Below are 7,845 nucleotides of genomic sequence, written 5' to 3'. Positions count from 1 at the left end.
CAAACTCGTGCTAACTAAAAGGGGATAACATTTCCGCTGCGCATAAAACTTTGTCTTCACCTCGTGAGGTATCGAACCTAAACATCCTAAGTTCAATACACACGAGAGGTTGAAAAGATTTGCAAAATCTTATACAAGTCTATTCACCCCCCCCCCTCTAGACTTGTACCCCATCCCCTTGGGACCAACAAAACCGTCACTGATTCTCTCTCGAAAGGAACGACACCGGCGGCGACACTCCGATCGCCAGAAGACCAAGATCTTCTGGAAAGGAGCACGAAGAAGACCAAACGAGGACGCACGTATCTGGAAGCAGCGACATCCCAATCTAGGGAGATTTTGATGGAAGAAACTCCTGAGGCGATAACGCATGAGTCTGCTAACTGGAAGACACCGGATGTTACTCCGACCCAGGCTCGGGAACACACAGAAGCGTCACCTTTGCTGGAGGAGGAAGTTAGGACGCCCCAGCGTTTGAGTATCCGATGATTCTGGTCACAAAAGAAGAGAAAGAAAGGTTGCGACGGCCTTGGAGACGGTCCTTGATTTTCCGAGTTCTGAGGAGAACTATAAGCTACACCTACCTTCATTAGAGGATCCAAAAGATGTGGAAGCCCAAATCGCCTTTTGAACTCATCGCCATTTCCCATGATTACTACATCGCTAGGTTCGAAGCGCTCAAAGATTACGAATTCACCAAATATGAGGGTCATTGGATGATTCTTGATCACTATGTGGCTGTCCAAGAATGAGAGCCTAACTTCGACCCAAGAAGCAACAAGACAGAGAAATTGCTGGTATGGGCTCGTTTCCCCTCATTACCTATCGAGTACTTTGAAGAAGAATTTCTCATGAAGATAGGAAATCAGATTGGTCGTCCGATCAAGATCCACTACACTACCAACGCAGCCTTGTGTCAAAAGGAAAATTTGCCCGAATGTGCATAGAAATTGATATAACCAAACCTCTACTGTCCAAATTTGTTCTAGATTTTAAGGAATGGCCGATGGAGTATGAGGGGATCCACCTGGTATGTTTCAAGTGCGGTATTTACGGCCACCAGCATGATCAATGCGGTAAAGAAGACAACGGTGGCGGTACAGCTTGTGAAAACGATGGTACTTCCTCATCGACTATTCCACCAGTGGCAAAGACCCACGGACCTCCGAAGAAATACGGTACATGGATGCTAGTCTCGCGCAAGCCAAGGAAGAACAACGGTATGGGCAATTGGCAACCCGGTGGCCAGCCAAAGGCTAGACAGTTTACCTCCCCCGGAGGAAAAGAAACGCGAGCCAGAGGTCAAGAATCGCAATCCCGCTTCGCAGCCCTGGATGGACTCGAGGATTACGAGTCGGAACAACTTCAAGAACACCATCCCACTCCACCTGGATGGCAGCAACCATTCAAAACTCTCCCAAGAATCAGAACCAATTACAAGGGAGACTTTCGCCAACACAATCAGAAAAGACCAGAATCGCAACTGGATTTCGTTCCCCAAGCTGACCTCCTACATCGAGCGCCGCCAGGCAGGGGTGGCCACAGAGGCAGGGGTGGCAGGGGAGGAGGCTCTAGTCGAGCAGCGGCGGAATCGGAACCTATTGTTGTGAGGGGCTAGAACAAAGGGAAGGAAATCACGAGTATGGTTGTCTACCATACCAGAGGCTATTCGCCATCCCCTCCGCTGGCCGACTATGAGAATACATACAAAAATGTTCCCCCAAATTTTGAGAGGAGTTTCCTCAACGAGAATGAACCCCCTAACATTGCTATGCAGGAGGCGGAGAGAGGTGTCGACCCTAATGGGTTGCGGGCTGACAGTCAGCAGCGCTCCTGAGCGCCTGTTATTTTTTCAGCTTGCTAATGTTTTTCCTAGTTTGGAATTGCCAGGGTGCGGCCTCTAAAACATTCAGGCGTACCCTGAAGCAAATTTTGAACGTTCATAAACCATCGTTGCTATGTTTGATTGAACCTAAAGTCTCCGGGAATCAAGCTAACTCGATCTGTTTAAATCTGGGTTTTGACGAATGGATTAGAGTGGAAGCTGTGGAATTTTCTGGAGGAATATGGGTTTTGTGGAAGAATGTTCATAACATTGAAATTATTTCTACTCACCCTCAATTTATTACTTTGTAGATAGATGACAAGGCAACGTTCCCTTGGTCCATATCACTACTGTATGGAAGCCCAGACCAACATCTCAGGAGGAAACTGTGGTCGGACTTAACTGCTCCCAATCCCAACCTGCATACGCCTTGGCTCTCGGTTGGTGACTTCAATTCCGTAACATGCACGAAGAAGTGAGTAATAAGGAAGGTTTTAGTCACTCCAGATGCGCAGATTTCAATTCATGGATAGCTAGAGAAGGATTAATAGACTTGGGATTTGTTGGGTCCATTTTCACCTGGATGAGAGGCATCAATGATACTAACTTCAAAGGAGCGCACCTAGATCAAGCACTAGGGAACGTTGAGTGGAAACTCCTCTTCCCCAACGCACTAGTGGAACACCTCCCTATTATCGGGTCTGACCACTCACATCTTCTTGTAAACACTCAGCTGCGTCATACATAGACTCTAGAGAAGAGTTTCAGATTTAATATGGTATGGCTAACCCACCCCAACCTCCATGCTTTCATTGACGCAAGATGGGATAAAGGAAAATACTTGGAATGCAATAAGAAGAGCTTGGCAAAGGCACTGGTTGACTGGAATAGAAATACTTTTGGCAATGTATTTCACAGAAAGAACCGTTTATTAGCAAGACTAGGAGGCGTACAACGAAGCTTGGCTCACAAACCAAGATCAGACCTCATCAGACTGGAGAAAAAACTACACTTAGAACTTGATGAAACCCTTTACCAGGAGGAACTCATCTGGTTCCAGCGATCTAGGGAGGATTCGATTGCGTCCGGAGATTGAAACACAAGATTTTATCACGTGGCTACGGCAGCTAAAAGCAACGCTAATAGGATCAAAGAACTCAAAGATAATGATGGTCAGTTCCTAGATAATGAAGAAGCAATCAGGGAACACGTTCGCAATTACTTTATCACCCTGTTCTCAAAAGACTCTAATGTTAGCCAGGAGCTCTCTCTTCATAACAGATTTCCCACCCTAAGTGACGCAGACTGGATGAAGATTAACCAACCTTTTTCACCAGAGGAAGTTAAATTAGCTCTGTTTGAAATGGCACCTACCAAAGCACCTGGCTCAGACAGCTACACTGCGGGATTTTACCAAAAGACATGGGGCACTGTTGGTCAATGTCTAACAAAATTTGTTTTGAACTTTTTTGAAACAGGAATACTTCCCCCGGAATGTAACGACACGCTCATCTCACTCATTCCGAAAGTCCAAAACCCAATCTGCGTAAAACAATTTCGTCCAATTGGGTTGTGCAATGTATCATATAAACTCATAACAAAGGTCATGACCACCAGACTCAAAGGTATAACAAGGAAATTAATCGGACCTCACCAAACGAGCTTTGTAGCTGGAAGGCAAATATCAGATAACATCCTCACTTACCAAGAGGCGCTGAATTCCATGAGGAACAAAGGAGGCAAAACGGGATGGATGACTATGAAGGTAGACTTGGAAAAAGCCTATGATAGGGCTATCTTGGACCTTCATAGAAGAAATACTTCTAGAGGCTGGCTTTAACCAATTCTGGAGAAGAAATATCATGAAGTGTGTCTCTACAGCCATACTAGCAGTACTCTAGAACGGGAATAAGTCAGGATGGTTCAAACCAGGAAGAGGAATCAGACAGGGAGACTCTATTTCCCCTTTACCTTTTGTGCTTTGCATAGAACGTTTAAGCCATATTATAGATGATTCTATTAATACTGGTCGTTGGAAAGGGATCAAAATGTCAAGACAAGGCCCTCATATATCCCATCTATTTTTTGCAGATGATTTGGTATTGTTTAGAGAGGCGACGATGGAACAAATAACTGAGATGAAGAGGTGTTTGGACCAATTCTGCACCATTTCCGGCCAAAGAGTTAACCTTCAAAAGTCTTCAATATTCTTTTCCAAAAACACTGACCAACAAATCAAGTAGAGGATCACAACAGCAGTAGGAATTCCATGTGTTTCAAATATGGGAACATACTTGTGCATCTCCTCAATTCATGGGAGGCTGAAGAGTGAATCATTTGCAGGAATCATTGAACGAGTCCAATCAAGGCTAGCAAGATGGAAGTCAAGATCCCTTTCCCTAGTAGGCAAACAAGTCTTGGCCCAAAGTGTGCTCTGTGCCATCCCCTATTACACTATGCAGACAACTTTGATGTCGTCAGGAATTCTATCAACCATTGAACGTTTGATTCGGGATTTCCTGTGGGGAAGCAGCGAGGGAAACAGGAAATGTCATCTCATCAATTGGAGGTCCTAACAAGAAGCAAGGTCCATGGTGGTCTTGGGATCAGGAGACTAGAGCAGATAAACCAAGCATTTCTAGCAAAATTAGGCTGGACACTGATAAAGGATGAAGATAATCTTTGGGTGCGAATTGTGAAAGCCAAATATGATGTTTCGGTAACAGATTGTGCCTCTTGGCGCCCTAAAAATACCATGTCTTGGAGGGGTATAATCAAATCTATCCCAATCTTAGAAAAAGGTTTGAAAAAGCAAGTCAGAAATGGTACAGGAACTCTTTTCTGGAAAGATGTATGGGTAGGCGGGTAGCAGATAGGCCCTTGATCGATTTAGTGGATGGAGATACTTCCTCAATTGATCAAACAAGAACTGTGGCCAGTTATTGGAGCACAAAGGAAGGGTGGCAATGGAACCAATTCGAAAGGAACCTACCAGTTCAAACTCTTCGTAAGATAGATGCAATCATCCTGGTGGATAATTAGGAAATTGATGATATCACCAACTGGAGCCATGAACCATCTGGCTGCTTCTCAGTTAATTCAACTTACAACATTGCGATTGGGAATGTCGAACCAGTCGAAGCAAGCAAATGGAACTCCATTTGGAAACTTAAAGTACCCAATCGCATCTGTAAATTTCTATGGCTGGTCAAGCATAGCAGGCTTATGACTAATTCCAACAGACTTAGACGTGGGATGACATCAAATGATAAGTGCTGGAGGTGCTCAGATAAGATTGAAGATATGGACCATGTCCTACGAAAAAGCCCTGCAACAGTGGAAATATGGAAGGTGATCCTCTCAACCTCTTACGAGAAATTAGAACGCCTACCCTTTGCAACATGGCTAGATATAGGCATCTCAAACAAAGGCGATAGTCGCCGCCCCTGCAATGAAAACATTATGCTTGCCACATCCCTATGGTGGATCTGGAAATGGAGAAATGAAGTTGTATTCAAAGGATCTATCAAACTACTCTCCTACAAGCATGCATGGATCAGAACTCAAACTGAGGAAATGACAAAGGCATTCAAAAGAGCCAATAGCCTTTGCCCTCAAGCCGGATACAATGACTGGACAAAACTCTGTTGGGCTCCACCTCTAGAAGGATTTGTAAAGGTAAACGTCGACGGATCCGTAGGGATAACCGATTGTAGAGCTAACTGTGGTGGTATCATAAGAGACAGCTCAGGTGAATGGAAACAAGGTTTTCTATATAGTATTGGTAACTACTCACCATTTGAGGTAGAAGCATGGGTTGCGCTGAAGGGCACCCAACTCGCCTTGCACATGGGGGAAAGAAGAGTGATAATCGAGACTGATTCAGAGGAAGTGGCGAATTATCTAAACGCCACTAGAATTCCCAGCATCGCGGCTCACAACGTACTGGAAGCTTGCAAGAAGGAGCTCCGAGCCTTCGAGATGTGGAAGGTCGTCACTACTGCACGAGAGACAAATCGGGTAGCAGATGCTCTCGCCAAACTTGCCAAGTACCAGTCCATTGGTTTACACATACTTTCGGTATCACCGGTAGAGGTGGAAGGTTTAGTTGAGGATGATATCGTTGGCATGCCTAGTTAGCGTAATGCATTTTTTGCATACAGATAGTTTGTGATATGTTATATGGGTTTCCCCTTACGAATGATATATATATAAAAAAAAAAAAGAACATATAATTCCCTGCAACATAATTTATATACTATTTATATAAAAAAAAATTCTTCATTTTAACTTCACTCCCAAAACACTCATATACTATTAAGGTTTGCGTAATACTGTAAACATATGATAATACAATTCCTATCGTACTACAATTGTACATTAAAATATGATAATATAATTGTTAATATAATATATTTTTTCATATTTCCTATCCGTAATACAATTCTAGATAAAAATTACTAATCGTAATAATACAGTACATATACTTTCTTGCAAAATATTCTATACTATTAATAAAAACAAAATCCCTCATTTTAACTTCCCGCAAAAAACACTCATATACTATTAAGGTTTGCATAATATTTTAAAATATGATAATACAATTCTTATTCGTACTACAATTGTACATTGAAATATTGTAATACAATTTCTAATACAATATACTTTTTCATAATTTCCTATTCGTAATACAATTCAAGATAAAAAAAATTACTAATTGTAATAATACAGTACATATACTTTCCTGCAATGTAATCTATACTATTAATAAAAATAAAATCCTCCATTTTAACTTCTCGCCCAAAATACTCCTATACTATTAAGGTTTGCTAAATACTGTAAAAATATGGTAATACAATTCCAAATTCAATATATTCTTTGCTACTTTACTATTCGTAATACAATCCTAGATTAAAACTACTAATAGCTAGTAATAATATAGAACATATAATTTCCTGCAACGTAATTTATATACTATTAATAAAAACAAATTCTTCTATTTTAACTTTCCACCAAAAACACTCCTATGCTATTAAGGTTTCCGTAATATTTGGAAATATGATAATACAATTTATATTTGAAGATGGTAGTTTTGCGTAGGGTTGAGGTGTCAAAAGATATTTTGTGTTAAAACGGAAAGTCAGTGACTCCCCGAGTGTCGGTCTCGAAGGAAGGACGTGGAGGGGTGTCAAGTGTTCGGCTGTTTACTTGATTGAGTCTTGCAAGGGATTCGAGTGTGGTGAGTGGTGAATCGTGAGTGAAAGGAGTTCATAAGGTTTGGTTTGAGTGCAAGAAGATAGTAAAGTAAAATAAAAAAGAATTGAAATTATGTAAAAGAGGTAGGGATTGGATAGTGTTCATCTATGTTGCATCTTGGTGTGTCAAAGGTAATGGATAAACAATACAAAGATGTTGGCTATTCAAGAGTGTGTGTTCTTAGTCCTTTTCCACCTTTGTGTACTAAGGCTTCTTTGACTTAGGAATGGCTTCAAGCATCCAAAGCTTTAAGAGGAATTTTATCAAACACTTAAGCTACACACTATCCTACTATTAAGTCCATAGGATCTATGATTGTTTCAAAGCTTCAAATCCTAACTCTAATCAAAGACATGAAAGAGTCAAGAGCTCAACCTCTCATCTAGATTGGCCAAATCCAAACAAGATCTCATCAAAACAACAATCAATAGACAAGAATAGATAATTCAACAAACTAAGCATTTAGATCCAAAAATAGATATAAGATCATCACACTAGCAGCATATCTTCACACAATCCAAATCCCTAGATTAAACTAGCCACACATGATATGAAATTCAAGACAAAAGCTAATTTAATCCAAGAACAAGATAGCAAAATATAATAGAAATGTAATAGAGATCACCCAGAATGAACTAATCCTTCAATCCAAGCTTGTTGTCTTCTACAATGGAAATTTATCTAGACTACTCCTAAATTAATCTATAGAAATTGAAAAGAGAAGTTCTAAAAATGGGAATGGTAAAAGTCTCCTTCTGAAAATC

The sequence above is a fragment of the Ipomoea triloba genome, chromosome 12 (genome assembly GCF_003576645.1).
Source record: "Ipomoea triloba cultivar NCNSP0323 chromosome 12, ASM357664v1".
NCBI lineage: Eukaryota > Viridiplantae > Streptophyta > Magnoliopsida > Solanales > Convolvulaceae > Ipomoea > Ipomoea triloba.
This window is presented reverse-complemented; position numbering follows the sequence as displayed.